Below are 18,901 nucleotides of genomic sequence, written 5' to 3' on the forward strand. Positions count from 1 at the left end.
TATTTGTCCCAAATAGGTTTATGAGCTAGCTTATGTTTTTCTATATGATTCTTGGAATTTCCCTACTTGCTGAGGTTCTAAAAGCAACCAAGTTAATTCATTCAAAATGACATTTCAGGTTCACCAAAACTATTGAAAACTTATGTCCAGCCAAAATGTTTGATTTCAAAGTCAAAAAAAATAACCCTCTTAAAACATTCAGCTGCCTAAGCAGATAATTAGGAACAAGGACTCTGAGTTCTACTCAGAAAAATGAGTATGACATAATGAGAGGCAAACTTGTAATATCCTTAAGTAAATCAGATTGAGCTGGAAAAAAATGGGCACAATTCTGGTCCTATGTGTCTTTTTTCCTCAGAAAGAAAATGCTAGTTTTATTTTAGCAATAACTGTTGAAGAGTAGAAAACCATAAGCAAACTCATACAATGTTTGCCAGATAGCCAAGTTCTGGGTCATAGTTTGTAATTAAAAAACTTGTATGAAAGAGGAATGAAAAGTAACAAATTATGTATAACATTTTTTAAGAAATTAAGAAAAACAAAGACAATTAGAAAAGACAATAATGTAAAGGGTAGTAAAGCAGCAGGTTGACAAGGCACTTTTCAAGCTAATCCTAGGAATTCAAATAACACAGAAAATTTTGATCAGAAAAACTTATTTTCTCTCTCTCTCTCTGTAAATCTTTCCACCCCCTGACCCCACAAAATGAAATAGCACCTCAACTTTTTGTCTCATAATGTCATACCCAATTTTTGCAAAGCCCAACATGGGGTTGTGGATGAACAGTGAACTGATGCTGGCATCAGCAAGACAATGATAGTGCTAGGAGAATAGGTAAGTGGCAGTCTCCAGAAATAGCCCTTCCAATTTTATATTAATACAGCAATTCCAATCCTCTCTTCTCCCTCCAGTGGCACAACCCTCCTAACAATTAACAAAGCCTTTCTTACATCCAGACCAAATTGCTGTAATTTATTCTCCATGATGCTACCCTTGGCGACTGCTTTAAAGCACTAGCTCCAGTAGAAGATGGTAAGTGCCCTTGTTTTTATATTCCAGGCCATGGAAAACACATCACACTTGCTTTCAGAGACTTGTCCCTTTTGCAGGTGACACTCAAGCTGTTTTCATTGTCCTAGAAAGACTTAGGAAATCCTGCTTCAATCTCAGGTTGCCAAGACGCTGAAAGCTGGTATGTACATTACCTCAGACAGTATTTTGAAGGTATAAGTAGAATATTGTCTTGCTCTTTACTAAGGCCATTAATAAATTAAGAACACGTGCAATATGAACATTTACAATATATTAAAAAAGTGGTAACTTTAACATTTCATCTCTGTGACAAGATCTTGCTTCTTTTCTGACAAGTGACTACATTTTAAACATACACTACATTTTAAACAAACAATTCTTACTCAATTTGACACTGACAAGAAAAATACTCTTTTTGCCATCATGGCAAGGTGTCACTTAAAACTTGATTGTCAGGTTCTTACAACTCATAATTCAAAGAGGTATATCTGAAGTCATGTTGCAGGATTTATAAGAGAGCATTTTTCTTGCTCGAAAAAAAAAAGGGAATAAACAGATCAGCCCCACCCTGGTGGTAGAGGGAAAAGAAAATAATTAGGATAGAAATAATAACATTTTTTCAGGAAAGAATAGACTAAGGGAGGTATCTGCAACATCTATGGATGAACTACTACGAGAAAAAAAAAACAAACACAGCAACACTATCTGCTCCACTAAAAAAAGAAACACACACTCTCATCCCGTATTTCACAAGGTAAATGGGATAAATAAAGTTGGCAAGCCAAAAGCTCCTACTGGTATGCTGACAGGCCTTGTTATGGCAGACATGAACTGTTTCTGCTCTCACTCCAAGGAAAAGGTTTACTCTCAGTGGACACAAGGATGTGAAGCTGTATTTGCATGACACAGAGTCAAATCTAATATTTTAGCACCTCACCATAGAAACATAGTCACAGTAAGCCCATGTCAGGCATGGACTCCATATAATTTACTGGGAGGTAGGCATAACTTTTCTTTACTGGCCAAATCACCTTCATATCATAGAATGCAATTATATAAATTCTTGGAGTGAATGTGTCACACCAGTTTGTAATACTAGATGCCCCCCACAAAAAATGCAGGTATGACAGTGGCACCAGTGACAAAACCTGCTTTTTGAAATTAAATTCTGAGTCCCCTTCCTAAATCTTTAGCTAAAGTGTAAGCAATCATTTGCACATTGAAGTTTATGCTGTTCTAGCAAAGCAAAGTGCCCCAGCCTATTTATACTAGGTTACCTGAGCATTTTAAAACAGCATTATACAATCAGAAAACGTTTACATTGAATTTTCATAGTACATTCTACTAAAACACACAGTATTCCTTTGACCACTGCAGCAACAGAACTACTATAGGACAACAAGCTCGATTCTCCTCAACTGTTAAAAAATAATACATTATTTAGTAAGTTCCAGTTACATCTATGTAAATTTATTGAATATAACAGCATTGCAAAGGAAGTAATCTAGATTAATAGGTTGGTACTGCTTAAACTGAGGACTTAATTTTTGGTCAGTAGGGCCCTTCCAAACATACAGGAAAAGAGCTCCACTTTCTTTTAAGATCCCACATCCAACCATTTGGCTTGGCATTTAAAAGAAGTACTTCAACTTTGAGAACATTTCACTCTTGAAGTAATTTGGAGACAAAATACAGTACAGAAAATATGTTCTACAGGTGGGACTGTAGACTACTTTTAAAAGTATAGCCTGCAGTAAAGATGAATTGTATATAACAAAATAGTTTAACTGCAATTCAACATTAAACTGGGAGAAATGGAGAGAAGTACAGGAGCCCATGCAAAAGAGTACAGGAGCTCACGTAAATTTATTTAAAGGACTTTATTTCAGGTCTCTGTAAACTAACCACCAAAGCAGATTTGAAAACATGGCAATAAAAACTATCTTAGCCAAATAAAAAGTTGAAAAATAAGCCCAGTTCATTCCCTTGGCTGTACACCCTGGACACTCTTGAAAACAATTTTTCTTATACGTAAGAAGGAAAATACTTTTTCTTTTAATGGGAGTCTGAAGGTAACGTTTTCTATGTTTTTATAAGCTTTTTCACATGGCAACATTGCAGCAAACATATGTCTACCATCTTTTTCAGCCCAAGTAAGACTGAAATAACTGCTACACAACATCTGTGAATTTAATCATGGTTAAATTCTCTGTGTGTTATTTGATCTAAAGAAAAAATTTAAATCTATAATAAAATGGGAAATACATATCCTGCCTACTTATCTCTGGGGCTTTTGACCAGAAGATGTCCTTAGTTACATTAATGAGAAAATATCTTTCAGCAGAGAGAAAAATTCACACCTGAGAGGAATAATAAAGGAGTCAAAGTAGCAAAAAATCCATAATGTTTTATTAACATAGGTTTCAGAGAAATAATACAGGAAAATTGTAAATAATTGCATCAGAATAAATAACATTCTCCAAAATATTCACAAAGGAAATTGGTATTCAAAAGACAAGAAGACAAAGCAGTAAGGCAGTAGCACTGTAAAGAAATTGTCAGAAATTGTTTTCTGACCCCAACATTGTCAGCCTTTATCTCAGCTCCAGAGAGGCAAAAGAACATGCATTTTCAGAAGGACATGCAAGCAGAGAAATGGAGAAAAGTACAGGAGCCCATGTAAAAGAGTACAGGGATTAAATCCCTGAATCATCCCTCAGATTTGCTCTCAAACATGAAAATAAAGAAGCTGGACCAGTTGCTAACAGGGTAGACCTTGCTTAGTTTCCAAGCATTTAGAAATTCATTGACTCTTCTTTGTATTCATTTTGGCATGTGTTTATTAACTATATTAAATTCTTAGCTTTGGGTTTCATATACAGTGTTATCTTTGGCAGAAAATGAAAGATGTATGAACAATTCAAACACTGAACATTGATGTAAAATTGGATCGGCTTGTTACAAACTGATTTCCTCTCATCAAACTACGTGGGTGAAGGATGAAGAAACAAAATGCAAAAACATGGTCAAAGTGGTGACATACTAAATTGTCTTCCAATCATTCTCAATAACTCTACAACTACAGCATGCTATCCTGATGGCCCCATCTGAGTTGATGATTTTTCACAATGTATTTCATGGCTTCCATCCCTACATGAGACTTTATTACTATCACATAGGAATAAAAAGCCATAAAACACTAGAGTGAATTTATCTTGATCAGATGCAATACTTATTTTCTTCACATGATTTCACCACCATTCCAAAACTAACCAATGATTTCATGCTACATTACTGAGCATTTTAAACTACATTTCAATGACAAGAAAGACACCGAAATGGTTACACTACAAATTAAAAGAACTTTAGCCTTTAAACACATTCCTACCTACGAGAATCAAGAAACGATCACAAGACACAACCATTTAATTCACTGATAAAAGACAGGACACCACAGAAAAATATCACTTCCACATACATCTTTCAAGACATAAGGAAAGACAAGAGACACGAAAGAAACTGGCATTGATAAATGCTATGAAAGCACCACTACCAGCATCTTTTTGAAACTATTTTCCATAGTAGCTTCCTGGTATGCATTAGAAAAAAATCAGACTCCATCACTAAGACATCTTTAAGACATCTGAGCTTAATTGCAGAAACAAAGCGAGATTCCATGCTTATGGCACTGAAACAGCCACTACCACAGAACTGCTATCTCATATGACCTATTCATCCCTAGGACTTTTACCTTCTTGGCTATGATAAATTTACTATAACTCCAAAGTCCATATTTCTCCAGATGAAAGACTAAATGAGACAAATTATAATATACCCATATTTTCTAAGCCAGAGCACAATACCAAGGTCCTGGTCTGAACACAGTTATTTATTAATGTAATTACTATTCATCTTATTACTACTAATTGGCCAAGTAGAAACACAAGTCTCTAGGGTCATTGAAAAGTCAATACAATAATTTAACTGCCATTCAAAAATAATTTTGCTTGTACACTTGCAAGCAAACTAGGCTGCATCAGAAATGTTTCGTTAAGCTAAGAGTCTATGCTTTACCAAAAATATTTAACATTTTCTCAGCCATATAACCCCATTGACATGAGACTAATATTAATTCTGATCTAGTGTTGACACTAGAACTAAAAATTAACTCAGATTTGATTTATATACTGTATCCTTTCTTGCCTACCAAATCCTGTGTCTTGCATAATATAATGTTGACAGCATAGAAAAGAGTGAGAAATCATTAAATGAAAGGAAGTGCATAAATAAATTCAATTATCATGCATAAAACATGCAAATGACTTAAAGACTGCATATGAAACTCTGGTTTACATTAATTAATCTCAGATTGCACTTTTGAGGGAGAAAGAGACACTAATAAGATCCAGATTAATGCACTCCCAAACCTTCCAATTTGTTTTTAGGTGTGGGTTAAAATAGATGTATTAAAATAAACACAGCTGCTCGCCTCCCCCAGCCCTGTTTCATTTGTGGAAGAAGGTGAAAACTAAAAAGTATATTGCAGGCTTAAGAATCTGGGCTTTTCCTGTGCTCCTCAAGACTAATGCTTACCCACCATCACTCTTTTTTTTTTTTTTTTTTAGGGAGATAACTTCGTGCTGGAAACTATTCCAAAAAACAACTTAGTAACTTGACATGGAGAACAGGACAGGAAGTGTTTGGGCTTGCCTAATTCTGCCCTCTTCTTCTTGCTTCCCTACACTGAATGATGCTGCAGATGGACCATTTTAAACTGTGTGCAGTCACACTTCTAAAAGGGGCTCAGTCCAAGACTGGTACATTGTTTCCATGCAGCTCCATTAGGTGGGAAACAGGATTCACAAGCAGACTTAAGCAGTCCAGCAGAAACACAATACATAAGAGGGGTAAATGTCCTTGACTTGCCACTGCTCTGGGTTTCACTGCCCAGGGATTCCGCCACAGCCTTTGCCAAATTATCCAGATATAAAAGTAGCAGGCCAGCCGCCTCCCCTTCCCTTTCCCACTGGAGCTGGGTGATGCTCCCTGCCACTGGTACCCAGGAACAAGCCACCAAGGACAAGATCAGTACCCACAACAGTGAACAAAGGGGAAGTGGCATTCCTAGGAGTGATCCTACCCCAGGAGAAAGGTAAGCGCGTGGAAAAAAATGCCTAGAAACAAAAAAGAAGGGAAGGTCCCATTCCCATCCACTGGGAGAGGAAGGTTAAATAAATCAAACAAAAAGGTCACCAAACTAATTTCGTACTGAAACCAATGAATTTGGATGAGAGGCCCAAAGGGGAAAGGTTAGGATGTTATCAGTGACATAATTTCTTTTTCCTTTTGTTATAATGATTGGATATTAAACCCCTCCAACACAATGGGACACACTTTCTGAAGGGTGGAGGCAGCATTCAAAATCTTACATTTGTCTGGTTATTTTTACATGTTATCCTCCTGAACTACAGACATTAAACCACGAAAGCACGAAAACACATACAGGTAGACTCAAACATATATTGACACATATGATTTCAGACACAGACTGACTTCTACTGACAGCCTGACTCAGAGAGCTTTTTATTAGAATTGATTTCTGTAGGTCTGCAGGTGCTAAATTCATTGCAATAAATAACAACAATAAGACTGAAATCTGTCAACATCTTGACAAATATTCAGAGAGCTATTTAGTTAGGAAATATGCTTATGATACTCATTGCTCCTAAAAGAGAAAATGATCATACAGTAACTAAACCCTAAGTAAGAGCTAAAGATATTCACCTCATGAAGTTATTTCTCAACTAGCCCCTTGGCACTTGCTGGAATTATTCACAGCACGAGCTCTACTTTTTCATTTTCTGCTGACTCCATGTGGGTAGTTTCTCTCTTGTGATTAAAAGCGAGCTGCTCAATTCCTTCAAAGCATTTCCTTAGGTGTGGTTGGATGTGGAGTGATCCTTTGTCTCAAAAAGGATTCCTGAAAGATCATTGCTGCATCGCGAGTTAAAAAACCCCTGAAAAATGATAAAAAATGAACTTCAGAGCTGTTTATATAAACATATTTTACACCAACACAATACAGACAAAATGGACTGTTTACCTTGGAAAGAATAGTCTTTTTTTCACAAGATAATCATTCAAGGCCTTCCTGAATGTCATCCAAAAGCGATTCTGCTTCAACTTATCCAGCATCTGGGGCTGTGAGATAACCCTTGTGGCATCGGTCTCCTTCACTGACTCCTTCGTTATTAGCCTCCTGGTGGGTGAGATAGAATACAGTGAATGTAATAACCATGCTTCACACAACAGGCTCACTCTCTCTTTTAAATTGAAAATCCCCTTATTACAAAACAAGGGGTGTTCTTTTTCTTCTACCTTTAAGTAGGACTGCCACATTCATTGCTTTTTACAAAAACGCAGCTGCTTTTTAAGCTACAGATAAATAGAATCTGCTAGGCGGTAATTCTGCTCAGTCTGAATGCATTATTTTCTAAGTCACTTTGGTGAGGGACTTTTTATTATGAACTGGAATGAACAAGGAAAGTCCTTTTCTCAACTAATTATGACTACACTTTGTTCTATACTATTAACTTACAATGTCAGACTGGTCAGTTTTTTTTTTTCTTCTTCAACCAGTTCAAAAAATTAGCATGATTTCTGGGAAATTAGAGAGCTAATTATTAAGACTTTATAGACTAATCATGAAAATATAAATAACACAGAACAATGGTGTATCAAAAACATTCACATAATCCCTTTGATATGAACAATGCAATCTACCATTTTAACCCCACTGATGCATGGGTGGGAGTTACTTTGACTCAGTCTACAGAATTTTCTTCTCATAAAGATTTGTTAAACTAGATATTTTCAAAGAACTGAGGAAAAAGAGCAGAGCTGAAACACCATTTTTCATAATCCTATATATGGCACCCATTTTGTTTTCCTATTATTGGACTCCCAATTTATGAAAACCAGGAATGATGGAAATGAAGGCAAAGTTATCAAGATATCAAAGAAATAAATCAGGATTTCTGTTGTTTCCCACCATAAGACAAAATGTAGTGTTTGATTTGAAAAATACTTGTGTTCTCTTTTTTTTTTCAATTAGCTTCTTTAAAGAATGGATTAATTTGCAAAGAATGTGATATTCTAAGTATTACCAAAAACTAGAATATACTTCTGAGATGTCAGAGCCTTCAGTGATCCATAATGCTTGGCTCTGACAATGTAAAACATACTTGACTACTTTCCAAGTGGACAACAACACATTTAGTTCAGCTGTTGTCCACAGCTCATAACTACCGGTACACAAACACTCCACTAAATGGAAGGCAAGCATTTAGATATCGCTACGTAGTTCCTTTTATGTAACATATACTGGGCTGAATGGAATTCTGATAAATGAATAAATAAATAAATAAGAAAAATCTTTTGTCCTTAAAATTCATTTTCAATACTTATTTCTACCATCAGTATGGCAGAAAGACCTGCCAGCAGAACTGCTTCTACCCAGCTTATGAATTAGAAAGAATCCTGGAGATAAGAACTTGCTCAGTGGAAAAAAACCCCTCACACTGCCATCATCCTAATATCCTACTTGCATTCAAAATAACCCCATTCCTATGTATTTCTGCCTGAAATATTATAGGGGATATTTATTGTACATTTTTCAAGCACGTACTGTAAGAAGATATATACATACAGCCAACAACAGTGTCATTGCTTTGAGATGCTAAAACTTGCTACTTCCACGAGGCGTTTCTCAGTCCTCCAATACGCTTGGCAAACCATGAACACTTTTGGGTTGCTTGTCTCCATATCTAGAGACCAACCTTAATCCTGGGGAATCAGGAGAAGCCTAATCCATGTAGACTGAAGAACAGTTGGTTCTACAAAGAAATAACTCTACATGTATCTGTGGAGCATTCAGGACGGGAGAGTAAATGAACGCATCCACATGAACATTAATTTAACTTTATTTTAGTACCATGCTCAGTGTTTGTGCACACTCAAGTATGGCCTTTCATATTATCTCTGAAACAAAGATCTCACATAACTGCCAATTTAAGTATGTTACCTTTTGTACTAAAATAATAAAGGAATTTTGAAATGCTTATTACTGCTTGATTAAAAATTTATCTGAATCTGTCCATTTAGCAATATTTCTTTTCATGATATGATAGTAAGGACACTAAAGAAATAACTGTGAATGCAAGAAGGCTTACTGTTTTTCCTAAATTAATTTCAAAGATATCCTTAATAATTTTGTTGAGAATGCCATTCTTCCAGGCACACAACAGGCCTTCAGATTACTGAGTATCCCACTATCAACATCAGTAGTATCAATGGTACACAATACCTTTTAATTAAAAATGAACTTTTTTAATTTTAACTGAATCAATTAAAGACAATGTAATAGCCAGATTCCACCCTGTGCTCATCCTCTGCTGAGCACTCACTGACAGCTTTTCACAGAAGCCAAGGTTATGGTGCAAAATTATTGAGTGACTTGACAAACATTACAGCCCTAGTAGAGGCCCATTTACATACAAGACAAGATCTATAATCTCCCAGTTTTGTACTTTATCTATCTGACCATGTTTCCCTACACTTCAGAAGGGAGAATCAAAACAAAAATTAATTCAGAAAAAAAAATCATCTTCACATCTTCACCAACCATTTTGCAACTACTCCTTTCCCTTATAACTATATGTAGGTTGGGTGCATATGTCTTCCAGTGTTTTTCTTCCATGACTAAAAGCAAGCGTTTTACAGGTGCTTTTAGATATGCATGCACTTTGAGTATTTCACAGGTCATTCAATAGCACATCAGATATAACTAAACACAGACTTCATATTTCAGGGAAGTGTCAGTAGCAAAGCCCGGTTTTTATGACTTTCAAAATAATCTGAGAAATATTTTGCTAAAAGTGTTCTTTACCTGGTACTTATGTAGTACAATGAGAAACAAGACATACAGAAATGCCTGTTTATCACTTCAATGCTTCACTAACTTACTGGGAGGTTGTGTCTCTATTGTTTCTGAGCTCACGTTATAAAAACTAAGTAGAAATCAATTTAAGACAATGAAGTCTAAACTTTACTTTCCCCCTCGGTATTCTAAAGTGGCAGTCAAGTTGGGAAAAGTTTCAAATAATGAAAGTCACTGAAGCCTAAATCACACACAATAGTGAAAGCTGAGATGCAAGATGGAGATGAAATCTAAAAGCTAATTAAATTCAACAAGAGTCTCTCAAAGGCAACATACCAGCTTACCCTTCCATGCTAACATTTCATTTTGAAGGGTGCAGTAAATGGAGGGCCTTTCATGGCTGCAGATTTCACAATATGATCCACCAGCTAAACCTGAGGGAGGAGAGAAAAAAAAGATTAGATGCATGGATTACTGTACTGAATAGGTGCCAAGGCCAAGATAAAAAGAAAAGATAAGTTAGGGCTTCTGAGGAGCTGAATTTGAAGCCAACCAGCAAAACGGATTGAACTTTATTACCTCTAGTCACTGAGAAATTCCCTAGACAGTTGGATGTAATTTGAAAAGGTCAGAAAAAAATTTCCTTCACAGTATTATTGCTTCATGGTTTAAGGGTGTACCTTTGTGAGATGCCAGCTCTAATCATTTTTATTGACTTGCTCTAGAGGGACAGACAGATGCACAGGGAGTCAAGACGGATGGATAAGACATATCCTACCTTTGTTTCCAGTTCTAAAACATATCACAATATTAAGTATGTTTTAATGTTAATCATTTCAGTTTATCCTTTGCCATCTCTGAGAAGAATGTGCCTTGTTTCTCTAAGACAGCCACAAAAGGGGGGAGGGAGAGGAACCCTGTGCATAATATTGGAAACTTGCTACAATTTTTCATATTTGATCAGAGCATTCATTGAATTCCACATGAATCTGAAACATACAACTGAAATTCAGTAAGGGTAATGGGATTTTCTAGACATTTTTAGATATGCTCTGTTGATTTTTTTTCACCCAAAGGGGAGCAGATCTCACTGAACAGGTTATAGGAATGACCTTCAGCATACTGACAGTACAAGCTTTACTATCAATGTGGCTGTCTTGGGGGAGAGAAACCCAACATACAAAAGGAAAAACCAATAAAAAACAACAACAAAAAAACCCCAAACCCACCCCCATTAAAAGCATTTGATTCTTTGACTTAGCGTTCACAGATACTTGCAATCAAATATGAATATTTGCTAGCATTACACTTACAGTCAATTTTTTTGTCATGCGACTAAAATCAAAAGAGATTTAACATCACAAAAGCAGAATTATCTACCCCAAACTCTGGAAAAGTTTAATTAACATTAGATTTTCTTCTGCTCAGAAGACATTTGTCTTCTATTCATAATACAAGCATATGTATTCCTTGTATTCTGACTGAATGCACTGCAGAGGCAATTTTAATGGCCATTAAAGTACAGCTCTGTGAGCTTCTCTACTGTGTTATGTTTATGGAGCCTGCCTGCAAGCTGACTAAACCTTTTCCACTTGGATAAGAAAACCATTTCCATCTGGTTATGTTCCCTCCCCTCAAGCCCCATACATCAGAGAGCAACATGAAATTGCAGCAAAAGAGTTGCATATATATTCATTCCTCCAGAACTTTACACCTCTGAAAGGAAATCAGAAAGGCTTAGCTGCAGTGAGGAACAAAAAGCACTGGGAATTGTTCCACTAATGGAAGCTGATACTTTCCATTGAAATGGACTGCTCCAGACAGAAAAGATGAATGGACAATTTAAGATAACACTTCTTCAACAATTTAAGAAGCTCTTGAAAGAAAACATGTGCACCTGTACATATAGAAAGGAGGCTGGGGAGAGGTAATCACTTACTAGATTTACAACAATTGATTTAGACTCTACTACTGTTATTTTTTTTAATTAGACTCCCACTGTTAACTTCAGGATGATGCCGAAACTGAAATAGGAATTTAGTTTTGTAAGATCACAGATGTGTAACTACAGAGATACCCTCCAGTTTCTGTCGTAACATGACAACATTATGATTTCTATTTTTTTTTTCCAACAGGAGGAGTGACAGAGAAATTAAGTTCTATCGTCCTCCTGATCTAAGCTCAAAGATGAATCCCCCCCACTTATTCGTCATGGAAAAAGGGATTGTTTAAGACACAAATATTTAACGCCAGAGACTCAATTTTCAAAAAATATTCCTCCATCAACGTATTGTGATGCTATTTGCAATATAGTAACGCGATGCCACATCATTCCATCTTTGCAAGACCCTCACTCCTTTTGTTTCCGTTCTTTTTTTTCCCTGTCTCCTCAAGAGCAGTACATGTTAACAGAGAAGTAACTCAAACCCTGATTCAACATCCCAGATGTAGAAAGTATAAATCTTTTAAGATGTTCCACATGACATCCTTCTCACTCTACAAACATGTGGGAGAAGTTGATCCTGTCCAACCCCCACACAGAGGCGATGACACTCTCTCCCTTTTTGTAATACTGTTTATGATATCGTTTGCTTCCCATCTGATTACTTATCATGCTGAAGGTAAAATTGCACAAAATTCAAATTATTGCTAACTTGCACTGTAACAATAAGGTTAGTTAACCAATGAAACAGATTGCTCAGAAAGGCAAGAAGTTTTCAATTTCTTCTAATCAGGATTTAATTTTAAACAATATTCTCACAGTTCAATCACAAGCTGTTTGGTTAGGTGCAGAAATCCACTTCTGTTCTTTCCAACCTTTAAATCTATAGGATTGTGACCCAAGTGGAATGACAGTTGGTATAACAGGATTTCACCCCAGAAAACAGTAGGATTTCTTTATTTTTGTCTTTCTGTGTTTGACCAGGAGAATGCAACTTTTATATATAATAAATTTGAAAATAAAGACCTTGAAATTCTTTGTTGTAACAATGACAGAAATTGTAGCTGCCTTTGTCTTGTGAACACTAGATTACTGAAACTCATTCAGCATATGACTTTAGCCAACTAAAAAAACATGAATCCACACAGTAATTTCTTTTTCTATTGGAAGTGCATACCCTGGAGAGCTACAAGACAGGTATTCCATGTATATCTTTCATTAGCTGACTTGAATGTATCATCCTCTTCATTTCTGATAAAAGCCCCTCTTCCCCACACATCTGACAGCAAAGTGAAATGCCATTTGTCTGTCTTGATCAAAAAAAAAGTTCCCTTACAACCTGAGGGAGGGCAGGATTCTCATACTTGTTTACCATGTCTAGATGTTGCCTATCTACACTTCAATTTTGTTCTGATCAACAGATATACCTAATTGTATCACTCTTCCTAAGAGGAAAAAATCCCAATCAACCAAAAAAAACCCCAAAAAAACCAAAACAACAAAAAGCTGACTACAGAGCATGTCCCAGACACAATCCTAGTTTTAAATGAGCTCCAGTGTCACTTCAGCCTGCAGCAGGCCGTGTTGTTCTCGTACTTAGCTCACACAAAACAATTAGATAACTATTTTACAGACAAAGAAGAAAGGCTTGAGAGATGGATATGAGTGTCATTACTAAGATTAAGTCCAATATGCAAAGTTAGGTGGCAGCTACCAGTTTTACTGCTTCCAAGCACTCCAACAGGCATTCTTCATGAATGGAAAAGGTTGGTGAGTTTGTTTGTTTGTTTGGGTTCTTTGGTTTTGCCTTTTTTTTTGTTCTTCATTCTTTGGAATATGTCCAAATATGGATGGTACTAAAGGTCTTTTCCAAACTAAGTGATTCTAGGATTCTCTGTCAGTTAAACATTTAGTAACTATTTTCTTGGTCTTAAAACCACTCTGTGATGTGTGTAATTTGAATTTTTTGTTATGCAGAAGAATTACAGCACTCTCAAAAAAGGCTGCAGTACACCTATTAGATGTAATGTTTATGTCTTGAATACCCACTCATTCTTAAAATAAATTGGACCTTCTTAAAGACAAAAAGAAAATAAAAGGGACTTGTGGATTTATGATGCATAATAGTCCATCTTGACAAATTCTTTCATCTGAACACTGATTCAGCTCCCAGCTCTAATATCGTTAAACTTAACTTCCAATAAATTAGGTTCGGGAACAATGCAATGCAATTAAAATACTGTATGCACTGCAGCAGAAAGAGATAACAATTTATGTATGTTTAGTGGGAAGAAAGAAAGAGAAAATCCTTCCTTGTTATTAAAGTCTTAATTAAAGGATCTCAAAAAATATACATAGGTACAGAAGAAATTTATAACCAATTTTTTTCTCTCATCATTTCAATAAGAAATTCAATGTTGGTTGATCACAGGGAGAATGCAAACCTGAACATTTGCATAATCAACAGTTGCTATCACTTGAATTTTTCTGTCTTTCTAAGATGAAAAGTGAATATATCTTTCCAGTCAGCGCTTGTTTTAAAAGAATTCTCTAAAATGCAGTCCTTAATGATTTGGGCATTGCACTTTGACCTTTAAGCCTTTTACTTATTTTTCAAGACTAAAATTTCAATCAAAAGTCAAAAAGCATCTCTAATCAGTGTATTATTGAATCCTCTCCAAGCTGTAGTCAGTATAAATAATTATTTAACAAAACTGAATCTTGATTTTTGTACATTTGTTTTTTGTTATTAGAACTGATTTTGGGACCTAGAACATATGGGAAAGTAAAGTGCTTGGTTGTCCTACAAAAATATAATGAAGATGCAGCCAAGGTTCTCCACATGCTGTTCATCATCAAGCGGAGTTGATATAATGCAATACAAACACCACAGGTTTCTTTTTCAAATTTTATATTTGTAAAAGATTAGTGTCTTTTTTTAGGCCTCAGACTTCACTCAGAGTGAAGTTCACTCTCTGCAGATTCTACTCCAAAAATTTAACTCTAAAATCATTTAAAACTAATAGTTCTGGTAAGAAAAAATTTTTAAGGTCAGGCTTTCTTTAACATCTACCATTAGTTTAGGGGATTGATAATTTATTTAACACAGTTTAGGAGGACTGTTTATGGCTTTCTGCGCTGACGGAGCACTGACCACTCTCCAGCCACATGAAAGCTAGACAGCAGTAATATGCACTTTCTTTTTGCTGAATTCCCTTTTTTGTCAAGTGAAACCAACCTTTCCATTTCATTATATATATATATATACACACATATATAAACATGTATACATGTATACCTGCCCAAGAGTCTTCCATTGAGTTAAAAACTATGGTGTTTTGATTATTTTGTAGCTGTCCATGAGAGCCTTGCAACATTTCAATATTTGTTCACTTACAGTATATTTGGCTTTGACAAACAAGCACTACAGTTAAAGTGATACTGTTCATATTTATGCCTCCCCTCTATGTCATGCTATTTATGTGAATGTATTCTTTTTTCTTTGTTTGTATCAATGAGCCCCCAGCTCATTGCAGCCAGACTACAATCCACCACATTCTTCACTTTCCTCCCTCAGAGGCCTTATAGTCAATCCAGATGAAACAGAAGATGGAAATGAAAGAGAGACAGTGACTTGCCTAAAAACTTCCTTTTATCCCTCCTCTACACACGCATGGACATAAGAGTTTTTTTAAAGATATTAAAGACAGCTTACAGAGAAATAAATTGTAAAAGTAAAGAAATCGAAGTTCATACTACAATAAAAAAATGGGGAAAGAGTTAAGATTGTCGCTAAGATTTTGTGTAACATTTAGAGCATGCTCACATTGTTGAAGGCAGACTCAAGTTGTGTAGGTACAAATCGAAAATGACAATCAAAGCAAAAGCATTTTAAAGTTATATGATCTATCTGGGGACAAAAAAACCCCAGAAAATAAAAAGGCTAGGTAATGATAATACCAAGATTTGATTTTACACATCTGAGAGCTCATGTGCTTGGAAGAAAATATTTGGTTCCACTGCAAATTTGTTTTGAGTCTTCTTCTTTCTTTCCAAAAATACAATTTCTATTCTCATACCCAGAGAGAAAATTAACATAAAAGTAGTCTCTGATTTAAGCACGGTCTGATACTACTCTGGAGACTAATAAGCATACAGATAATTTGCATCTAAGAGAAAGTGAACTTTTTTTTAGGCTATTTGCAAAAGGACACTGGTAGTTGTTGGAATATGCTCCAAAAGCCCCAACAACGGTCAACCAAAGTGGAATTGTCAAGAAAAAGAAGAAAGAGATTGTGAGAGTTTTGATAAATTTCCTGTGTGATATTTGCAGCCATTTTGATGGGCTATGTTTTTGTACACGCATAGACATGAGTATGCCAAATATAGATAGAAACACACTTGCTATACTATGCAAACCACAACATTCAGAGGCCTTTTCATTAGTTTAAATGTACTTAGGCATATTTTATGTGGTCATGCAATTTTCCTCCTGAGAATCTGTAGGCTTGGAAAAGCTATTATTCAAAAATCATGTGTCTTATAGTAGATATTCACCCAAATGAAATGTTCTATGTTTATGGCAACAAAAATGCCACATACAGATTGGTTCATAGCTACCACAAAGGCACAAAATACGTATATCATAGGTTCGCACATGTGTACACTCACACAAACACACATACACAATATCTACTAGAAGAGAGAGTTGGAGCATCACTACCATCAATGCCAGTGTAGATGGAGGAAATAAATGAGGGGCTATGGGAGGAGACGTAGTAAGAATGAAGCTATGCAAGGACTAAAAGAAGACAAGAACTCTCTATATAATTTGATTGACAAAGGAGCTAATACAGTAATCTAAGAAAAGAATTTATCTACATAGCTTGAGTCTTCCTTTCTGGGCATTTTTCTGCACGGATATGGACAACTACACAAAAAGCAGAGTACCTCTGATGTGACAGAGAAGATGGTACTGGCCTCCTCTATTTTTCCTTCTCTTACTATCTTATGTAGTTTTATATCGTTGAAAATAATTTTAGACTAAAAGCAGATTGTTTGTACTTTGTGTACAGAAATACAACAGGAACGATTTAGTCTGTCTTGAAGAACAGGGAAAAATTTAAGAAACTTAATTTAAAAGTAGAATTAGCAAAGACCAGTGATGAGAAAAAGAAGAAATTTTTGGTTATCAGTCTTGATTTGATGAAAATTTGCAGATAACACACAGTTATTGCTCTTGTCTTTTTGACATACCTACTGGTGGCTTGTAATATAGACATGAAGTAAATTAATGAATGAAAAACTGTAGGTTGAAGCTGCATCTGAGCAGAAGAGGGATGACAGTATCTAGCAGAGAAAAGCATATGGAAAATTTCACATACACAGTGAGTATGATTCTGTGACAGCACAGAAATAGCTGATCCAGTAGGAGTTTGCAAGTCTTTTTGAAATCCACGCTGACACAAGACAGAAAAAATATTCACCATTGGTGATAGTACTTCTAGATGTCTAGAGTAGCCTACTAGATTAAAACATTTTGGTTTTGCCTTTAAAAGGTAAAAGAACTTTCTTTTTAGGTGCATAGCCTTACTCATACTCAATTAGAAAGAAACAACAACTGTAATATAATAAAGACCAGAGAAAACCTCATGGCCAACCTAAAGATCTTTAAGTAGAAGGGACATATGATCAATAAGAAAAATCAAAATTATCCAAATTGTGTACCAAGTATAAGGAAAAAGGGACAGAGATGAAAGAGGAGCAGGGTAAATGCTGATGTAAGATACAGTCACAGTACAGAAACAGAAGTCAGAGTGAAAGTAAAAATAGCAACTGGACAATAAGAGAAAATGAGCCTCGAGAAGGGGGACACACGGAGTCTGGAAGAGACAGAGGATTTCACTTCTGGCAGGGTCCTGAAGGACCCTTCACAGGAATGGATACTTTGAGCTGGAACATGAAAGAGAATGAACATGTTACATATCTTCCATTTTTGGGAGGAATGTTAATTGCATAAAGTTATACAATTAACTTCAAAAATAGAAAACATTCAATTTTGCAACAGATTTCAACTGACTTTAAAAAAGTTCAGGTGAGTAACTGAGCTGTAAGTTTTTTTTCTCTAAGTAAACTCTAAGGTGTTCCTGAAAATTTATAAAAAAAAGACTAGCTTAGAACACATTAGATCTTGAAAATTTAACATTGCAAATTGGAATAGATATGGAAAATGTAAAAAATTATCTATAAAAGCAGAAGATGCTTTTTCACTTGTACTCTATAAAAGATTTCCCAATACAGCAATAGCATTCTCCTTGTTTTGAGAAGTACATTGACAAGTCAAAGAGGTAGCCCACAGAGCCAATACTGACACATTAATTGTTTGGAAGACCAAAAACATTGCACTGATTTTGCAAGACAAAAGAGCTGGAATCAAGTGGAAATATCAGAACAGAGGGGATGACTATATATAGTCACTCAACTCATTCACAGAGAAGAAACCAAAACAACACAGTGTCTCATCTTTCCTCCCAAGTCAACCCTGTATGACAAGAATTACAATAATGCAGACTGCACACAGCAAAATAAAAGCCCATAAGCATTTAAGAAAGGGATGAAGAGAGACTTTCTGCATTAACAACACGTTGGTCTTTTTGTTGCACGAAAATGAAGGGAAATTCAACATGAATGGTCAAGTAAAGAGTGAGACAGTTGAATTCAAATCAAAGATACATATAAACAGTGTTAGAAACCATTTCTATTCTTAGATGGGCTTTTCCCTTACCAGAGATGTAATGTCACTAAATTATGAATGGATGTAAAACCTGCAAAGCTGATGCTGAGTGAAGAGGAAGATCCTTCCCTTCCCTTCCCTTCCCTTCCCTTCCCTTCCCTTCCCTTCCCTTCCCTTCCCTTCCCTTCCCTTCCCTTCCCTTCCCTTCCCTTCCCTTCCCTTCCCTTCCCTTCCCTTCCCTTCCCTTCCCTTCCC

The 18,901-nt window shown here is 35.9% G+C and overlaps 1 long non-coding RNA gene across 1 annotated transcript in view; it reads right to left on the reverse strand.

The window, feature by feature from the left end:
- Positions 1-6,732: 6,732 nt before the first annotated feature.
- LOC113959608 overlaps positions 6,733-18,901 on the reverse strand; it is a 21,551-nt gene continuing 9,382 nt past the window's right edge. The window contains exons 3-5 of the long non-coding RNA XR_003531874.1: positions 10,308-10,405; positions 7,137-7,292; positions 6,733-7,050 (exon numbers count right to left, since the gene is read on the reverse strand). This is a non-coding gene — a long non-coding RNA (uncharacterized LOC113959608). The remainder of the gene's footprint in view (positions 7,051-7,136; positions 7,293-10,307; positions 10,406-18,901) is intronic.

Source organism: Corapipo altera, unplaced genomic scaffold, assembly GCF_003945725.1.
Source record: "Corapipo altera isolate COAL_440 unplaced genomic scaffold, ASM394572v1 1, whole genome shotgun sequence".
NCBI classification, from domain to species: Eukaryota; Metazoa; Chordata; class Aves; order Passeriformes; family Pipridae; genus Corapipo; species Corapipo altera.